The sequence below is a fragment of the Lycorma delicatula genome, chromosome 6 (genome assembly GCF_047948215.1).
Source record: "Lycorma delicatula isolate Av1 chromosome 6, ASM4794821v1, whole genome shotgun sequence".
NCBI classification, from domain to species: Eukaryota; Metazoa; Arthropoda; class Insecta; order Hemiptera; family Fulgoridae; genus Lycorma; species Lycorma delicatula.
This window is the reverse complement of record NC_134460.1, coordinates 88685646-88708057: the sequence shown is the minus strand read 5'-3', so window position 1 is coordinate 88708057 and position 22412 is coordinate 88685646. Positions and strand designations below refer to the sequence as shown.

Here is a 22412-nt window from a genome sequence, read left to right as displayed (position 1 = left end):
AAAAAGAAAAGGAGATGAAGTCGGATTTGAACCGATGTGCCTTCCCCTTGTGAGATCCAAATGTTACATCAATTAGAATTTTATTTGGCTATACCTCTGGAACCAATGAAAATAAGTACCACTTATGATATATCGTTGAAAGTCTCTCAATGACGACTTATTACTACTGTTAAGAAAAAGTCCAAAATCCTAATTTTTGGACACTTTTGGTCCAGTCGATTGCAATCAAAAGGAGAGGTGCAAAACTAGATCACGTACTAGTTACGTACGTACTTACGTACAGTCGTCACGTCGAAACTAGTTAAAATGGATTCAGGGATGGTCAAAATGGATATTTCCGTTGAAATCTTAAAATTGAAATTGTTCGCGATCACAATACTTCCTTTATTTCGTGCAAGAAAGTAATAAAGTTGACACTTTATTAAGTCTTATTACTCGCCCGATAATTAAAATATCTATTGATGTCATAAACGTTCCTTAGGATTTAATAAACACAGAAGTTAAAGCATTAATCTTATTGGCCAATAGGTATGTGATTTTAAAGCAAATATTGTTATAAACGAACATGTTCACCAATTAAAATATCCCAACTTAACAAACTTTTTTTAAAATTATTTTTTGTTTAAAATAGACCCAACATTCTTGTCTAATTATAACCAATAAAATCTTCAGAAAAAAAGATTATAAATCAGATTTCCAATTCAAAAAACTTTGAAAAAGACGTGAAGCTCACATTATCAAACTGCACTAAACCGTTCTCAAGTAGGTATTATTTTCCCTTTTAAAATAGCATAGAGAGGAAAAGTTTAAAGTGGATTCTGCATCTAGTAAAACAAAAACGAATAAAATTACATAATCTGTTGTTTTAAAACTGTAGTTGGTCATTCCAAAATTTACAGCTCTATAATCAAACAAAACAATAACTAATTACAACGGAACTAAATTAAAAACTTTCCTGAATAAAAATTATACAGAAATATTTAAAAATAAACAAGTATGAACTACTCGTATAAACAAATTTACTCATAAAAAAACTAAACTTTATCGAGAATGAGTCTTAATTATTTCTTTTACTTTCCCGTTTAGATAGCGCTATAACAAAGCTATAGCTCTGGAAGGGAAATTATTGTAATCGGTTCAATTTACGAATAAGCGGTTTTCACCGATCTTGATGTTTTGCCACCTAAGGAACCCAAAAAACCGGATGGAATGTTAATGTTCGCGCGCGCGCGCGTGTGTGTGTGTGTGTGTGTTCGATATTGGCCTCTAAATCAACTTATATTTCCAGAGCTACTGGATCGATTTTCACCAACTTGATCGGATTACTTGTATATATGGGGCACTGATGCCATTAAATTATCAACCTTAAAGCTCAAGAAGGTGAGCCTGTAGGGCAAGGTCACCCTCAGCATCTCGAGTTTTCACCTAATTAAGGGTACATTTTTCCTAGGCACATTTGTTAACAATAAAAAATAATAATATTTGCAAAAAAAGGTTTTACGCAATCGCACCCCCACCCTAAAAAAATGCTGTTGTATTCGTCTGCTATGTTGTGACGTCACATGTGAGCGGTAGAATAAAATAAATTAATAATATTTAAAGTGTAAAAAACTAATTTGGTTTGAATGGGTCTCGAACTCGATCGCCCACTTGATTTGGTACTTGGTGCGATAAGTCTCGCCGCTACACCAGTCGCCCGACCGTACAAGCAAAATTTGTTTTATGTAGGTTGTGAAATTACATTAGTTTAGTTAGTGCCAACCAGCGCCGCTATTAAAGCCACACCCGCGTGAATTAAATACGGTATGCGCACGCGATTTATTCGGTATCACTGAATTCAAAAAGAAAAAGTATTATATTTAAATAAAATGATAAATATTTTAAATTAAGTTGTACGTGTACGTATGTGCAAGCCGTGCATCAGAAACTACTGTGTAGTCAGATTTTTTTTAAAATCATAGTCAAATTAAAATATTAATGTTTTTAGAAAATTTATCCCGCAAAAAAATATAAAAATATTCCAAAAACCAATCAATAAATCTTTTTTTTAATGTTCTGTAATTTTTACCGGCTTTGGTACTCTTAGGGGTACATATTATACAAAAGTATACAGTTATGTATTCTTTTTTATTCGATCAAAATACGATCTTGTAATTTTATAAACATCTATATAAAGAAAATACGTAGCGAAATTAATTCACTTTGTCATATAATTATCATGGTCATAAGAAATAGGCTATTGATCTCGTATGTAAAAAGCGTATAGATCATGCTTACCACCCATACACAACCGTAAAGCCGGTTTATTGTTCAAGTATAGTCTGCAGTCTACGGTTATATACAATGATGTCGCTTTTAGATTATATTTTATAATATAAATATAATCAAACATTTCAGGTTAAATTTAAGAACATACTTAAATTTCTATGCAGACAACCTGATTTAACACCATCTCGAAATTAAATTTATAACCCGAAAATTTATTCAAATACAGTCTAATTTATTCAATTAGTCCAAGTACACACTAAAAGATGACAAGTTCGAAATAACAACGAGTAAAATATTATCGTTGCCATCGTAAAATAAGATCTATAAAAAACCTTGAAGAGTTAAATACGTATGATTAATAAGCGAGAGAAATCTGCCAAGAGCAACACAAACTTATTTAATAACAGCCGGGTAGTAAGGTATTATATTACTGGATTATTTCGATAATATTAACTTCTACAAAATTATGCTTATAATCTTTAATTTTTTTGTACTACATTTGACACAATCTCTTTTGTTAGTTTTTACTAATGTTAGAAAAAAATTTTAATATTTCGCAATGAATTATTTATATTTTTCTTTAATGTTTACCTTACGAAAACATTTAATAATTTATTATCTTATAAAATTTATATTCATTTTATTTTTTTTAATTTCTAAAGGGGAGAAAGTTACCAATTGAATTTTTTTTAAAATAAATGTTCAGGACTAACGAATGACCAACTTCACCGATTCAAAGATTTTATTTTTTTTATTTTCTACAGGAAATTTTCATGGTTAAGTAAACCATAATTAGAAGGTAATTGTATTTTTAAATGTCTTTATTAATTAGTTATGGATTGTTACAGCTTAAAAATAAGTAACTTACAATTCATTCTGATAACAGTATTTAAAAAAAAAAATTTAAGAAAATTAGTCGAATTTTATACATTATGAATTCCATTTAGTATTATCTAAGGTTCAGTATTATTTACTTCACTGCAATCTTTTTTTACTTCCTTGTACAAAGTAATGAAAGTAATGTGATCGCTAAAAATTTTGGTTTAGAGATTTCAACGGAAATATCCATTTTGATCATGTATGAATCCATTTTGACTAGTTTCGGCGTGACGTCTACGTCGTACGTCTACGTAAGGCGTACGTACGTATGTATCACGCATTACTAAAAAACGATTAACCGTAGAATGTTGAAATTTTGGATTTTGGACTGCTCTAATATCTAGTTGTGCACCTCCCTTTTTGACTGCAATTGACTAAACCAAACGTGTCCAAAAAAGCCCAAAATTCAATAAAAACTGGATTTTTTATTTTTTCTTAACTGCAGTATTAAGCCCTCATTGACAGCTTTTCAACGATACATCATAAGTGGTACTTATTTTCATTGGTTCCGAAGTTATAGCCAAATAAAACTTTAATTAATGAACTATTTGGATCTTAGGGGGAAGCACATCGTTTCGAATCAAACTTCATTTTTTTTTAACTTCTTTTTTCTTTTACATATATTGATTTATTAATATTTATTAACTTCTCATTGTAAATAAAAAATTACAATGAATAATAATTCAATAACACCAAAAAAAAAAAATTATTAAAAAATATCAGAGGTTTTTAATGAAGTAATATTTTATGTACTTTTCACTTTAAAAAAATGTGTAAATGTGTAATTTAATAGGCGTACAAGGAAGTCGTGTGTTGTTCACATCAGATTTTTCAAGACAGGTTTCTTCTTTTTAAATTCATATTTCCACCTTTTTTCCATACAGTAAATAATTTTTTTTTGGATTTTATCGTATTTTACATTTTAAAAATGTAAAATAAAATTAAAACCGAAATAAACTAAATAATTATAATAAATATAAAAAAAACACGTATAAATAAAGAAAAACTGACTTCAAAATTATATACGAAAAAATATTTCTAACCCCCAATTCTTCTGTAAATTTTGTATGTTTTTAATTCGCTGTAAATTAATTTTTACTTCTTTTATTAGTAATTTAATCACTTACGAACGTTAAAAAAAAAGTTTACTTATCACTGTCTATAACAAATGATGGTGCGTGGGTTTTTTTTGTTTGATGTATGTGCTCACATATTTATTTTAGCTGCTATTGGCGCAGAGTTGACCACGTGGTGCGCCGGACACCTAGGCAAGCTGCGCGCAGTGCACAAATGAATCATTCGTCCGAACGATTTACACTTCTTTATACAAACGACTTATCTAAAATCATAAGAGGCATGTTTTTAAAGTAAGTACCGTTTTGAAATTCCGCCGCTGAGATGCTGCGGTCGGCATTCCGCACATACGCACTGTGTATCTCCATCTGTTGGCAAGCCACAGACGCCATTACGGAAATATTCGACTGTGTTTACGTTTGTTTGTATGTATTTAAAGTGCCTCCGCTGATCGAGAATCCCGCAGATTATGAATAATGTAAATATGTTACGTGGGCTGTGGATACAGTGAATATGTTAAATGCCGACTGTGAATCTGTTACGCGATGTGATTCGTTTTCTTAATACTGAAGACGTGAAAGCGGCTGACATTCATCATCAGATCAGTGAAGTGTATAGAGAAAACATTATGACCAATGGAAGGGTACGAAAATGGGTTACAGCTTTTAAATCAGCTGATTTGGAAGTCGAGAGTTACAGCATTCAAGTCCTAGTAAAGCCAGTTATTTTTACACGGATTTGAATACTAGATCGTGGATACCGGTGTTCTTTGGTGGTTGGGTTTCAATTAACCACACATCTCAGGAATGGTCGAACTGAGAATGTACAAGACTACACTTCATTCACTCTCATACATATCATCCTCATTCATCATCTGAAGTATTATCTAAACGGTAGTTACCGGAGGCTAAACAGGAAAAAGAAAGCTTTTAAAGGCGGCTGCTAGAATGTTCATAATGCGAAACGGAATGAAAGCCCTTCTGTCATTACTGAAGATTTGATGCAGAAAGTTGACGAAAAAGTGAGAGAGAACAGACGCTTTACAATTTATTCGCTATCTGAAGAGTTTCCTCAAGTTTCAAGAAGTGTTGTCTATGAAATTGTGACCGAACGCTTAAATTATCGATGATGATGGTGTCAAAGCGACCGTGTTGCAGTGATTAATAAATCAGGCGGCAGACGTGTATGACGACGGTGTTCAAAAGCTTGTTGCACGATACGACAAGCGCCTTAATAATGGTGTCAATTTTGTAGAAAAGTAGATTAACGTACAGACTTTAACCTAAAAATAAAATTGTTAAAAATAATGTACTTGTTTTTTTTTTTTAATTTCAAAACGGTACTTACTTTTAAAACATACCTCGCATTTGTTTTTTGGGAATAAAATAGGAAAACATTTGGGATTAAAGCTGTGTTAAAAAATCAAACTTAAGAAACGGCTACAAATTTTCTGGATATTGAAGTTTTTCGTTGTAAAAGTTTTTGTTGTGGTTAGTACGCTAAATTCATTAACGTTATTTACTTACAGTTGGCAAAAAAATTTAATAAAGTCATGTGTAACGGAACGTAAACGATGTAACATTTTAGCGGCGGGCCATAAAAGGCCTTTTTTCTAGTGTTATTTATAAGATTACGTGAAGTTGTTTTTACTGAAATAGTTTTTGGAATAGATCTGAAAATAAGATACCCACAAAAATCATTTACAAAATATAAAATTAAATGTTCATATCGATTGTAAACAATCATTTGTAAATACCAAGGAAATAAGATAATTTAAAAACTTACTTTAACTGTAAGATATACTAGATAAATTGTAAAAGAAATAATTATTAAATAACAAACAGTACTTACGAAATATAAAATAAAAATTATTAGCAATTTTTTTTTAGAATGAGTAAAAATTCAAATTAACTGTAGTTGTTTAAAATAAGAGCATTTAATTTTTTTTTTACTTTTTCTTTATTGAAAAATCTGCAAAAAAAATATTCGTTTAATGGCGTTTAATAGCCTGTCAATTAATAACATTTTTTATTATCTTTAATTAATTTTTTTCTTTTTACTTATTTTTTAAACATATATATAATTTTTCCGGTGTTTACTGTTGATTTTTTAACTATCATCGAGTTTTACATTAAAAATAATAATTTTTTTGTACGTAATTCAGTCAATTCGAATTTAATTTGCATGACTGATAAAATAAATTATGAATTTCAAAAAAATAATAAAAGAAGTCTATTATTATACGATTTTTTATTAAAACTTTGATGAAATAAGATCATACTTTTTGGCGCTATTTTGGTTCGAATTCTGAATTATTATTATTTGCAATTATTTTAAATGATTACCAATCATTTGATCTCCTGGTAGAGTTGTAGCATCTGTGCCCTTCATTCAGAAGTTCTGGGTTCGAGACCCGTTTAGGCAAGGCATTTTTTACACTCTAAAAAATTCATTATCGTGTATCAGCAATAATTATTAAGAATCATCCAGTTACTACTATATAAAATAGAAAGTCGGCTAGTTAAACAAAAAGCACCGTTACTTTATATCAATTTGATTTGTCAAAGGAAGATAAAAGATTTAAATGTTTTACTAAATACCCGAGTGACTAATTTGTCACCATATGACATCTATAATGCTTCCAAATCAGAATAATGGGGGTATAAATGTTATACATAAAGTACAGCTACTTATCAGACTCGATTAACACTGATGATTAGTAGAAAACAGACACAAATGATCCTGTGGTAAGAGGTACGAACTAATTTCAACGCTTACATATGAGCAGATGATAGCAAACTATAAATCTACCCATTCCAGAAAGGCGACTTCATTCATTAAGTAATATATATTATTACTTATATTTGTAGTATTATAATATATATATATATATATATAATAGTTTTAAAAAATAATATTTTTTTTAAAAATCCCACAAATCTTATCAACTTATTTAAGCTTAAATTTTAACAAAAAAAAAAAAAAAAAAAAAAACCAACAGTATTCTGTACAAATATCTTACATGAATGCTTCCAAAATATACCAACGTAATATTTTTTTAAACCAAACTATAATTATTAATGAAAGCACGGTCGACATTTTTTTTCTATTTCTAACAACTTCTAAGCATTGTATAGAATTGATTAAAGCAATTCAAACCTACAGTTACTCTGTATACTAATTGAATTTGTTTCAAAATTTACTTAAACTGCTACATAGTGTTTCATTCAAATTACACCCTTTCAAGCTGATTTACAATCAGTTGATAATCACTGATGATTTAACTACACTGAATTAAATTCACAATCAAAGACGTTTATAAAAATAAATTAGATAATAAGATAAGTAAATCCTTTAAAGTTTTCACATAAACTTTTCTGTAAAAGAAATAATGATTTTAATCAGATTACAAATTAAAAATGTAAGTTTTTTTTTCAACAAAACTTATTTCGTGTAACTTTAAAACTCCCTGATAAACTGAGTTAATAACGAATTGTTTGACAACGCAAAGGGATACAGTAATTTGTTACTTTACAAACGTATGTCCCAGTTTTTCTTTTAGCGGAAACCAAAGCAAAGTTTAAATTTTTGATAGAATTATATTGTTTTTATAACGTGGAAATCTAAATCAAATTACCATTAGGTTTTTGATAACAAAACAAAAAATTAATTTTTAGGGAAAAGTAAACTACAGTTACTAGAAAATGTAATTTAATTTATTTTTTATAATATTAATAAAATATATATTTCAATTATATTAAACAGCTTATTTGAAAATTTTCTTTAAATTATTTTTATGAAATATAATCTGCTACAATAAAATTTTAATAAATCTAGAAAATTTAGAAAATTAAATACTACATTAATTTCAGTGATTTTTACTTCCTTGTACGAAATAAAGGAAAAACGCGAAAAATTTCGGTTTTCAGATTTCAAAGGAAATATCCATTTTGACAATCCCTGAATCCATTTTGACTAGTTTCGGCGTGATATCTGTGCGTACGTACCTATGTATCACGCATAACTCAAAAACGATTAACCGTAGAATGTTGAAATTTTGGATTTAGGACTGCTCTAACATCTATCTAGTTGTGCACCACCCTTTTTGACTGCAATTGACTAAACCAAAAGTGTCCAAAAAAGCCCAAAATCCAATAAAAATTAGATTTTGGACTTTTTCTTAACTGCAGTAATAAGCCCTCATTGACAGCTTTTCAATGATATATCATAAGTGGTAGTTATTTTCATTGGTTCCAGAGTTATAGCCAAATAAAACTTTAATTAATGAAATATTTGGTTACAAGATACACACGAGGGTAAGATTTGCACATCGGTTAACCTCCTTTTTTTAACTTTTTTTTAATTTAAATATTAATTTATTAAAAATTATTAAGCTATGATTGTAAAAACGTTTTTACGATAAATAATAATTTAATAATCACAATAACAAAAAAATCAGTATTTTTAAAGAAATAAAATTTTATGTACTTTTCATTGAAAAAAAATGTGTATATGTAATTTAATTGGCATAAAAGGAAGTCATGTGGTGTTCACATCAGATTTTTTATTCCCGTATATCTAAAGTTATCTAACGGATAATTAAATGTCTACGCGTTTACAAAATTTATTACATAACTTTTTACATAAAATAATACATGCTTGCCTCCAAGAATTATTTTTTTATGACTAGGTAAAAAAAATACTTCATTTTTATGAACAAAAATTACATATCGATTTATTTTTATAATTAACAATTAGGTTCGATTGGGAAACAAAATTTCTTTCTTTGGGGACCTATTTGTTGCATAAAAAGTGAACCCTACAGTAAAATCTAATTTAAATGTTTGTTTTATATTATGAAAAATTTTGTGTACACTCAGAGTTTTAATTAATTTTGTATTTTGTGTAATAAGATTTAATTACATAATACATGATAATGATAAAATTACTATCACCATTTGAAGTATGTATGTAGGGTTTGTTTTTTTTTCTTTTACGTTCACATATAATAAGCAGAAGTACATATTTTTCTGCCTGCATTCTCCCTAAACTGAATGTATCAAAACTTAAAACTGAGCCTTCCTTAGTTTCATTAATATGACTAATCAATAAATAGTTACGAAAAACGCAAATTTGATACGAGTTTAAAACACTGTAATAACAATAATTAATTTCATAATAATTAGAAAACAGTCGAGAATAATGTAATTAATCAGATTTTTAAAGAGTAATTTTATAACATTATTACAGTCGTTCGGAAAGATCTCGACCAGATAAAGAAATAAAAAAATGTTCAAAAATATTTAAAAAATTTTTCAATTTAGTCATCTTGCAGTGCGGTGCAGTTAGATCAACGAGTTTCCAATTTTTTAATACCTTCAGTATAATTCAACTTTGAAATGAATCTACTTCTACCGAGCCATTTATTCATGTTTGAGAAAAGTAAGTAACCGCTGGAAGCAAAATCCGGCAAACAGGATGCACGTAGAAACAATTTAAAGCGTAGATGAAGGAGTTTTGAAGCTAAAACCTAAGACACGTGTGAAAGCGCATAATTGTGAGGAAATAACAATTTCCTTTTGGCCGAATATGTACGTTTAGTTTGAGTAGAGCATTTCAATCGTCCAAAAGTGTAACGATTCCCGGTGATGGTCCTGCCTTTTTCTAGGAAGTGTAGTCTATGAGTACCAAATCACAAGAATTCCAAAAAACCGTAACTATGACTTTTCCGGCAGATCGAACCGTTTTCACTTTCTTTGGTGCACTTTCACTTGGTCTTATCCACTTATTGGACTGCTGTTCTTTGGCGTGTAATGATAAATCCACGTTCCATCTACTGTTATAAAATGTCGAAGATACGCAGCTGAATCGCTTTTATAAAAGTCTAGACACCCTAGAGAAGTGTACAGTCGAAAGCTTTTATGGATGACTGTTAGCAAAAGCGGAAATCTTTTTCATACCCAGAACATCGTATAAAGTGTAGTGAACACGGTCGATTGACATGTTTGCAATGACAGAAAGATCGCGCATCTTCAGTCGGCGATAATTTAAAACGGCATGACATAAAAACTTAACTCAAATGTGAACCAACTTTCATTCTAATCAAGCTTTTTCAGATAATTAAAAGAAAAGTTTCCGAGTCAAGAATTAAGTAACTTCAGTATCAAACATTTCTGACAAAGATTGACTCATTAAAATATAAACTTTAACCTCAAAACTAAAACAAAATTATATTTTGGAATCCGCGGTATTTAAAATTTAAAATAACCACGAATTTAAAATATATGAAAGAATTTTAATATCTATTACAGTAGACTTAATATGAGTGTAGCACGAAATTTACCTAAATCTGAGTTAGCTTTCGCTCCAAACTCGGTTGCTTGTAAACTACCGCTGGGATGTTTTCGCGCTGATGAATGTGGTGTCGGATTTTGGATTTGGTCTGGAAAAAATATTTTTATAATGTGTTGGAAGAATATATATTCAAAATGTCTAAATTATAATCGAACTAAATAATTTATATCGAAATAAAAAGCATAATTTAAAAAACTAAATATCACACTCACGCGCACACTTTTAACATAACAACAAAGATCTTTAAAATCTAACCCAAAAACTAAAATCACATCCAAAAAAGGAAAACAACCAGCACTCCCATTCACATTTTTCTGAGAATTCTTGATTTAAAGCAAAAGCCCTCTCAAAAGATTCTCTATAGATTTCATCTTAAAGTGAAGTCAATTCAAATTCTATTACTCAAATAAACGTATAAAAGTTATTTCCACCGAACCACATAATTACCAAGAACGTAGTGACTTTAGACGTTTCTTCATTAAACAATTGGCACCGAACTAATGGAAATCTATCTGATAGCAACATAATATCACCACCGGGGAGGAAGAAATAAAAGATAAATAAAAGAATGGTTAGTGAGAAAGGACGATCTGCGTATTTTGGTGTCGCCAAACAAAACTAAACTTAAAAATGTCCTTTTAAGATTTATTCTATGCAACGATCTTTCGTACAATTCAAAACATCTTAAGATATAACGCAGCAGTAACCCTTTTCGTAGGAGAACTAAAAGGCTCAGCTTTACCTGATAAGCTCTTCCGTCATTAAGTTTCTGTGTAGAAAACAAAATTCTTTATCAATCCTCCTCTATCAATACAATAACACCAAAGATGATTCCTTTAGCTTCAACAGAGACGCTAGCACCTAACCATCAACGCGCAATCGGTAATTGGGACGAAGATGTTAAGAATAAAGAAAAATAATTGAAAAAGTACAATTATTAGTCGTATTAATTTACCGTTTCACCTCGAATCTGATTTCCAAATTCTAGATCAATGACTCGGATTTGATCACTTCTAAAAGGTGTACCAAAATTCATTTCCTCCAGATACCAAACAGCCACCTGGAAATCAGTTATATTTTCTAAACGAATATACTCCCCCATCTCTAGCATAAGAGATTAAACAACTGAATTATAAATCATTCAGTCGTACTTCTTCTGGAGAATAATTACAACAAATAAATTGATAAATTGTGATTTAAATCATAACTAGTATTAAGAAGAATTATAAATGACTATTCTATAACGTCAGATCAGTTACAATCCAAAAGAGTTAATTGTTAATAATAACTAATCAATCGATGGATTTAAAATTTTGGTGTTATATTAGTAAATCAACTGTCAATGTAACACAATAAACTGTAAAAAAAAATTATAAACTAGAAAATCTTGTTTAAAAAATACATTAATTAAGAAATCCCAAAACAAGAATGATTTATGAGCGAATTATTTTATAATAAAATTCATATCTTATACGGTCATTATATTTCAGATATATCTTGATATAAAATTTACAATTTTGTTTACAAATAAATTAGATAAGATTAGAAAATAGTAAAAAATATTTAAGTTATTTATTTTAGTTATTATTAATTTATTGTACGGTTAAAGAGATAAAATCTTTAATTAAATATTAAAAAAACTGCGTAAGAATTTATATTTCCTCTCAAATAATTACAGAGAAAACAAACAGGAAAATAGTTATGCAATAACAACAAGCGGTAACAAGGCAACAACTCTTAAACTAGATACTAAATTGACAAATTACTTTTAAAGTATCATTGTTAAAAGCTAGTTCACTGGTTAAGTTTATAAGTGACATATATCGGACTAAAATATACGTATTGTACAACTAGTAACTGTTACTCGTATTGTTAAAAACGCACGTACAGTGGTACACATACATGAATACAAGATATAATTCATAAAATATTTATATAAAAAGAGTTCTCTCAACTCTGCTCTTTTGAAATAGCCATGAACTACAGTAAAAGAAACAAAAGAGATACCGTAAATAAAACAAGAAGAAAAAAAAGAGTGTAGCCGTAGCGTGAGACATTATTAATACACCCTCATACTCGAGACAAAGCATCATCTCTTCTTTCTAGACACGGAAAAACATTATATAACATACGTCACATAATAACCAAATGAAAATACATCATAACTTGTATGTGTTAAGACGAAGAAACCGTGATGGTGGTGAAAATTTTTTTTATTGTTATTTTCTTTTTCACTGTTACATAAATACAAATACACAATGATAAACATAAAAAACAAAAATGAAGAAAACAAGAAAAAAAAAGAGAGAGAGAATGAGTGAGAGAAAGACTACTCATATCTTACCCCACATATATAAAATTCTAAGCCCTAACTCAACATATCTGCAGAAACTTGAAAAATGTATACATTTTCTTTCTTTATTTTTCTTTTGTCGAAATCTTTTATTAAGAAGACGTTTTCCAAAAATTTTCACGTACAACCAAAACTAGAATTTTTTTTAAATTAAAGATTTTTTAATTTTTTTGTTTTTCACGGATAAAAGTATTAAAATGGACATATTTAAAATTTAACTCGACCTAAAAACAAATAAAATAGACTGTATATTAAAAATTTGGACAGAAAAACATAAAATAAATCCTTAGAAAGTAAATAATAATTTGATATTTATAATGTAAATCCTTATTTTTAAAAATTCTCAGGAAACAATAAAACTTTAAAAAGGGTTCGACGTTCGAAGTCCTGAATATAATTCCAGAATACAATATTCAATATAGCGTTGTCTTCAACACAGTGATTATTACATTCTATTGAAGATCATACACTATCTTCTATTTTATTTTTCTTTAGCCTCCGGAACCATCATAAGGTATTACTTCAGAGATTGAATGAGGATGATATGTACGAATGTAAATGAAGTGTAGTTTTGTACTGACATAGATCGACCATTACTGAGATGTGTGGTCAATTGAAACCCGATTACCAAAGAACACCGGTATCAACGATCTAGTTTTCAAATTTGTGTAAAAGTAGTAATCCTAGTAAAAAAACCAAATCCTAGTAAAACCTTTACTAGGATTTGAACCTTAGAATTCTCGACTTCGAAATCAGCTGATTTGCGATAACGAGTTAACCACTTAGACCCGCCCGTTAGGTTCATACACTATATTATCACCCCTCGATATTTACACGTTTGGGCGACATTTCCAGCTGTGATTACTGCCGTACAGATTCCAATCACTGATGAATCTGCTGCCAAATTGTTTACAAAAATCTCCAAAAAAATATTAACTAATAAAAATCTTTAATGTTTATATATTTAAATTAGGAAGAACTATTTGGGTATTTAAATATTACAGATTTTATTAATACTCCAAATAGAGAAAACTAACTGTACGTCATAATTTTTACTATTAGCTTTTCATTAGTACATTTTCATTTTAAAAAAATATAGTATTTGGTGGTAAATAAACAAGATTAATCTAAAATAGCATTTATAAATTATTTTTTTTTTAAATTAAGTTTATTTTTTCTTCTAAACAGATCTCCACAGCAAACATTTTAAAGTATGATAACCACATTCTCTAAAGAAAAAACTCACGTATTATTTTTTAATACCTAGTTTTAACGTAAACAGTTTTCTTTGAAACTGAAGTTTGGTCTTGCTTCAAACATCTAGATTGTTCCTGGGTATTTCGTTTAACAATAAGATAATAATTACCAACTAAATAACATCAAAATGATAAAAAGTGCAACAAAAAAAATTTTATATTGAGAAGAGAAAAAATTAATAAAAGCACAATTCGATTTAATAAAAGTTCAAAATAAAATTTTTAAAATAAAACTGATCAAATTACAAATATTAAAAGGCTAATTGGAATAATTTTCCTAATCAACAACGTGCCACAACCGAAATTTAATATCAGAAAAAATGTATCTGCCTGTAGTTAGTTCTTTATATGATACACTTTTATATTTACTAATCTTTTATAATTTTAAAATACAAAATGAATTTTCCAAAACAGCATCATAACGTTTAAATTATTTCAATAAATATAATTAACCAAATACGTAATTTTAACCTATATCCTAATCAAAATATTTTAGTCTATAATTAAACCGATTCATTACCAGTTTAAAAGCCCAATTAACGACCGCATTATATCTTTAATTACAATTAAATTACAGCTTAGAACATCCTGAATTTATGCGCGAGTATATATGAACATATATGTTGTAGAATAGATACAATAATTAAACTTATAAACGCATTTAATTTTTATTAAAACTTTGTCTGTAAAATTTGCACTAATTCAGCCCCAAGGTCATTTATTTAACTTAAATTTTACTGCATCTATTTAATTTTTAAGGACATATTCATTAAACTACTAATAAAATTGACAATTACTTCTAATTTTCCATATTACTTTAATGAAATTTTTTCTAAAATCCTTCTGAACGAGACATATAAAAAAAGAATTGCATCTAGTCTATAACAAGAATAATAATGTAGCTTTACTGCCTATGACGTAATAATATTTGTATAATCGACGTTTTCTAATAATCAAATAAAAAATTAAATTGTAATTTTTTTCAGTAATAAGGAAACTCCTACTATAGAAAAACGGGGCTGAAAACTTTCATTGTAATGTTATAGAAATTAACTGTACAATTTTGTATACCGAGAAATTTCTGTAAAAAATACTTAAGCATATTTTTTATCATTAATATTATTAAATAATTTTCTCAGAATATCTGTTTTTATTAAATGAGTTTATTAAATCACGTTGCACATCAGTGTAGGTGTAAGTTAAAAGGGCTAAACCCAGAGTCAACGAGTGAAAGGTGGGTGAAGGGAGCCCTTTACTAAATACAAATGTGTAAATTTATTGCAACAAAAAAATCAGGTTTAATTAAAAAAATAACACTGCTTTTAAAAGCGATCCCGTTTCAAATTTTTAATAAGATTACAATGCAATAAAGACTAGTTGCTTTATATTTTAATTAAATTTAGAATTTCATAATTAATATTGGAAAATTTTGCAGCTGCTATATATATCTTAGATAGACAACCATTCCGTGGACGGTATTATAATAGTTTTATTTCTGTTCTACATTTTGTAAAATATTTGTACTTCTAAATAACAAATTTTTATGGGATAGTAAAGTGATTTCATTTGCAATCTAACCAAGACTTTTAAGCGTCTTAATGCTGAGCTCGTTTAACTTCAAACATAATATTATAATTAGAGGGCAAGTTAAAAACTCAGAATTAGTTTCTAATATACAAAAATGAGTTATCAAATCTTTAGTGACGTGAAATATGAGTCAATCAGACTGATACTCAAGAAATTAATAACAAATCTGAAAAGTAATTTTCCCTTAAAAATAACAATATTCACAAAATAAAATCAAAAGAAAATTATTTTTGCGTCAAACAGATTAATATTTTGGGCTAAGAGGTAAATATATAAATAAATATTTTTTTTATTCTGCGTAATAATGCATGATATAAATCACGTTATAAACAAGTATATATGATACTTAACGATAAAAAAGAACTGGCAACAGTATTTGTCTAGGTACGTCAAGGAAGAAGATGGTGGTGAAATCTTAATCAAAACAGCATCACAATATGTATAATTAATTATAAAATAAAATAACAGATGAAATTAAATTTGTATTAATTACTAATCGGTCATTACTTCCAATCTAGACCACCACTATCTTCATGCTTCTGAGAATAATACTGATAAATGATAATTAATTCCAGTTCAATTTATAAAAACTTTTGGTGTATTGTAATTTCTTTAGAGTAACAGTTTAGTCAGCATAAGACTCGAAATTTTGAGTGATTTTATTACTCTTAGAGCAATTACCATTACCTAATAAATAAAACGATTATCTTTTTTAATTGTTTTTTGTTTTTTTTTTTAATTTTATTTATTTTTTAATTATTCAGGTTATACGATAAATTAATCTTAAGGTCACACATTCAGAGGTGAGATAAGAGAGCATTCAGAGTGGTCTTGATAAACCTTCACCATTCTATTCCTTTGACTGCAATAAAAATGACATTGAGAGTAAAGATCATAAAGTTATGAGTACTGTCAATGTCAGCCAAAGAACTGTCAGAGAACCACTAGCGACATTCTTTGTGATTTTAGAACCCCAAAGCAACAAAAAAGATGTATTTTAAATAGAGTACCTTCTGTATTTAGCTAAATGCTGCGTACAATTTTAAACGCCGAAAAGAACTACTAGCATCGTACAGTGTGGGGCCAACAGTTACTGTTGGTAACATACTATGACCAACCCGGTGGGTTAGTATGGCCGTTGGTCTAGTGATGAACCAATCAGCTGATTTCGAAGTCGACAGTTCTAAGATTCAAATCCTACTAAAGGCAGTTACTTTTATACAGATTTGAATACTAGATCACGGATACCGGTGTTCTTTGGTGGCTGGCTGGGTTTCAATTAAGTATACATCTCTGGAATGGTGGACCTTCAACTATACAAGACTACCCTTCATTTATATTCATCCTCATTCATTCCCTGAATGAATGAGGATAATTCCTTACGGTGGTTCTGGAGGGTAAACAGAAAAAGAAAAGTATGGTCATACTAAAAATTACTGTATGCGACCATACCGGCGCGTTGGCTTAGGCGGTCATAGGACTATCGATAGCCAAAAGAACAGAAGCACGCCATCTATCTGTGCGCTTTTCCAACAGGATCACCCGGCAAATTATAAAGGTTGTCGCATGAATAAAGAGATTCTGCAGAGAAAGTAAAGGCAAAGAATAAGCTATGCAGCTAAGATCCTATCTAAAGGATCCTTGGGCTCCCAGGTTAGGTCAGTCGACCGTGTCCAGGACGATTTTCCATCACTAGGACGAGGTAACACTATGAATCTGAATAACAGTTTGAATAATCGAATCAATACTCGTTCCAACATCCTTCTCAGGCCGTTTGCCGAGGCAAAAAGGAGTAAAATTCGTGATGATTCGACTTCTTGAGATAAAACTTGAAAAACTGGCGGCTAACATCAAATTCCTGGAGAAGTAAATTGGGAATCTAATGGGACCAGTTATTTCTAAGATCCGCCAATGAAGAATTACTTAAAAATTGCATTATGGAATATAAACGGTATTTTTCACCGGCAGGATGAGCTGGAGACGCTACTTTACTTGGAGAAACTGGACGTTGTCTTTATCTCAGATTGCCACATTACAGATTGTAATTTTCTGTACATTCGGGGTTTCAAAATGTATGCGACCAATCATCCTAATGTTAGGGCCCATGAGGGATCTGCTATTTTGATAAGATACGGGATAAAACATATTCAGTTTCCTCCTTTCGAAACTGATCTCATTCAAGCGACCTCTGTGGAGATATTGGACTCGATTGGGCCACTCAGACCTTGTGCAATCTATTTTCCACCATAACACGCTATCATGGAGGAAATTTTCTGTGAATACTTTAACATGCTCGGTAACAGATTCATTGCAGTGGGGATTAAAACGCGAAAAACTTATTCTACCAGTGGTAGGTACCGAGGAAATAAAAGCTCTAGGCGGACCAAAATTAGCAAGGACTCCATGTTAGAGTGGCAGTGATCCAACAGCGTCTGTACTCCATGTTAGGAGCGGTTGGAACATTATCTTCTAAGACAAACAACTTCAGTCGCACTTGGATCCGAGAATTTGGATCCTCAAACTAAATTTTCAATTATGTTATGCTATAAAGATTTTATTTATCTTTTCGAAGTTGTATTATTTTGTATTATAAGCACTCAGATTTTACTTATTACGAGTATTTTTTTATATTAAAATGATACTTCAATTAAGACTTTATCGCGATTTTTTTTTACCTTGCTGACAAATGTAAAATTTGTCTGAATATCGTATTAATTTGTTTAATGACTAAGTACACAGAATATTATTTACAAAAATAATCCAGTAATTAATAGGTTGTCATAAAATTTTACAAGTATCGAATAAAAATAACATAAATTAAATTTACTAGAGGAATGTGAAATCGGTGGAAGCAGTCAACTAACACTTATCGTTATGTAAACATCAAACGAAGTACATGTTTATGAACACAGGTACGACAGTTTGGCATTTATTACTACGTAAATGCAGCTGTAAAACTATCTGAAGATAGAAGCGTTAACCTTTTTCCACTAAAAACTCATAAATATTATAATCTATTCCTTATTTTTATTAAAAAACATGACAAGAATAAAAGTTTAAAAACTCTGTAAGAAAATACATAAATACTAATCTAAGATATTTGAATGGATTTTATACTTTAAAGAAAAATGATAACTCATGAATAAGTTTTTTTTTTTTAATATGAAATGTTCTTAATACTCGTACTATTGACAGTATATAATAAAATACTATTTATGGCTATTTTCTATTATTTTCTATATCCATCATACTATGAAATAAAAAAAAATCGAATATGTTTGTAAACTAAATAAATTACACTACATGTATAATCTAACAAGGGAAATACTCACGGATTTTATCCACTCTAAATTACTTACGGAAAATCCTTCCTGGGTTTTCTATTATTTTTCTCATATGTTAATTGTAATGACATTGATAAATAATAGTTATTTTGATCTGCCGAAAATAACAGCAAAATGAAAGCGATTATCGTTGTGGATTTCCGTTAATATAAAATTAAGTGTATCGCCCCGCTGAACGATGTCCAGCCGCCGCCTCTTCAGAAAAAATTAAGAAATCCGTGCTTTTTTTTCAATATTCCACTGTCGCCAACGAAAAAACCTCCAAATGCACAGAAATTTATTTCAGTTTTACTTTACTTCTTTAGTAAAACAAAGATAACGGTGTTTGAATCATTTCGTTAATTGCCTCCGGAAATAACATTAAAAAGAAAACAGAGGACTCTACATAGCTGAAATTTTCTATTATTTTTTAAAGTTATTAGTAAAAATCTGTTCCAAGGATTTTTTCATCGTAAATAACATGATTTACGTAATTTCAAAGTCGAACACGGAGAAAAATCTATACTATTATTTAAAGACTAATAGGGTTTTTGTTTTTTCGGGATAAACAAAAAAACTACTACATCAATCGCAACCAAAGTTTTACCTATGTTTCTTGGCATAACAGAGAAGGTTATTTATTACATATGTCATTTCGAAAAATCCCGAAAAAAATTTTTATATATAGATGTAGTTATTTGCCGGTTGAAGCTAAAACGTTAATGAATTGAATTAATGAACTGTGAACTGTGAACTGTGAGCACTGTGTGAGTTGGGTTTGAAACGAATTTAATTTATTTCTACTTCCATGGCAAAGAAATAAGATATGAATTTTTTGTGGTCAAAGGTGCGTAATTCAGTTATCATAGCTGTTATTATTCTGGATTTTGTAATTTAGTTTCTTTTTCAGGTTTCTATAAAGCCTGAATAATTAAATTGTTTTTTATCAGTATTATTCTCACAATCATGAGGATAAGGAATAGCGAGGTTAGCGAACAGTTTCCAGGGACAGATCCGTGTGGGTAGACAGGAATGACGACCGAAGCTAGTTCTGCAGATGTCCAAGGCGCCGTTCCCCTGCAACACGGAAATAGCAAATAAAGCGAGCTCTGAGGCCCTATGGTAGGCCCCGTGGCCTGGGGAGACTCGAGGAGCCCCTGAGTTGACTCCGGGGTTCGCCTGGGGCCTGAGGGTCCAAGTTCTGGCTAGTCTTGTATAAATTGAATATCTTTTTATTTATTAACAGCTGTAAAACTGGTTTTATAATTTTTTTTGTCGTATGAGTTAAGGATCTGTAACGGTTGTAACGATCTGATACGAGACAGTCATTAGTATGCAAAAAATACTGTAGATAAACCCAAGAATAGCAAGCATATCACACTAGCTTTACAAGTATTGGAAATTAATTAATTGAGAAAAGAAAGTGCTACGGATACACTTTTTGTGGTTTGTCACTATGATATAAAAGAACGACTTTGTTATTATTATTATTTTTTTTTTTTATTTATCCTTTGTAATAAAAAACTATATATTAAAAAAATTAAACGTGCGTGGACACACGACAGAAGCTTCTTACGCAATATTGTGAGAATTATTAATGGGGTAAAATAACGTTTACGCAATATACGCAAATGATACAATTTTTTTAATAATAAGAAATATGAACTAACAATGAAATACACATATAAAAATATTTATATACACAGAAAAATGTAAACATTGAAGTTTAATCATTATTATAAGTTGGAGCACGTGTTTTCTATACTATATGTGTTGAACACCGCGTGTGATGCTGTATTGCATCACACGCGGTAGGCATAGTGGGGGAATCAGCTTTCGCGTGATGGTTTTTCGTGACGCTTGTTTTTTCTCACTTGAATTCCCATCTCAAAGCCTGCGTTAAGAAACTTCGCTTCAAATATTTGGTAAACGAACTAAAAAAAAAATATTTTTTTTGCAGTTACTCAGTAACTATTTTAGTTACAGACTTCGGTGGGGTCTTAAAACATTCACCATGTTAAGCGCCATCAACACACAGACATTTATCACTCAATTCAAATAAAAGTCTTGAGGGAACATACGTACACATTTCCTCGCTCTTAAAAATACACTCAAATCGGATTTACCGCTCCCACATGTTGCCTTTAAAAGAAGACAACATTTTAATGTTGCTGTGAAATTTAAAACCAGTGAAGGGAATATTGAATGGAATGAGATTGATAATCTCAAATATGCAACGACAACAGTTTGGGCGTGGAAATTATAACAGGTGTGAATGTTGGAAAAAGAGTACTTCTGCCTCGAATTGATTTGACGACGTCTTACACTACAGTCCCATTTTCTTTTAAACGAAGACAATATTTTATAAGTTAACATTTTATATAACCATCAACAAGACGCAAGGACAATCTCTGGACCGAGAAGGAATCAACCTACCTGAACTAGCTTTTAGCCATGAAAAATTTTACGCTGCCCTAACACGCGTAAAATCTTTTACAAATGTGAAAGTGGAGATGAAACCTAAGGGTCGACGCACAATGTGTCTGGAAGAAGTCTTATAAACCACAAAGTTATCAATTATAAGTTAATTTATTTGTGATGCTGCGAAGCAGCACGGTCTCCTACCGTATTAAATTAATTAATATGATTAAATCATCTCTACTGACCAAAACAAAAATATAAATTAAAAATAGCTTTTAAATACATTTACATTTAATGCATAAATTCACCAGCTTTATTTATACTAGGATAAAGAAGCAAGATGTTTTATTTATTTATTTTACTTTTTTTTTATTTATTTTTTACTTTTTAATAAATAAATGTTAAATCGGTTTTCGTAAACATTTTATTACAAACATTCCAATTGTTTTATCCCGAGAAACTATTCATAAAAAAAAAAAAAAAACTGGTAATCTCACACTGCCCAAAATTCTAATAAAGCTTCTGTTGGTTGCTTACTGCCTTCCTCTACCCTATACTTGTGAACATCAACCAATTAGTAGTCACAAGTAACCGACAGTTTTATATACATCTATCGTATTTGTCATCATCACTTTCATCATTTCAAATAAATTTATTCATAATTTTCTAATAGGAAAAGAATGTCAATCAATTATACAACAGTATAAAATAAAATACATACAAATAAGGCGACTATATGTCAATTAACTAGACTAGATTTTGAGTTATTAATTTATAAACGATATTCAGTTATTTAATTAAAAATAATGTTTAAAATGTAAACGTTTGTAATATTAAGCCCATTACAAAAATTAAAACAGAATGAAACTGTTGAGACTACAATTTAACGATCTTGTT

General features: G+C 29.7%; 1 protein-coding gene across 1 annotated transcript in view; it reads right to left on the bottom strand.

The window, feature by feature from the left end:
• The window catches only part of tutl (immunoglobulin superfamily member turtle), a 569464-nt gene that overhangs the window by 477584 nt on the left and 69468 nt on the right, over positions 1-22412 (bottom strand). The gene's annotated exons all lie outside the window — the stretch shown is intronic.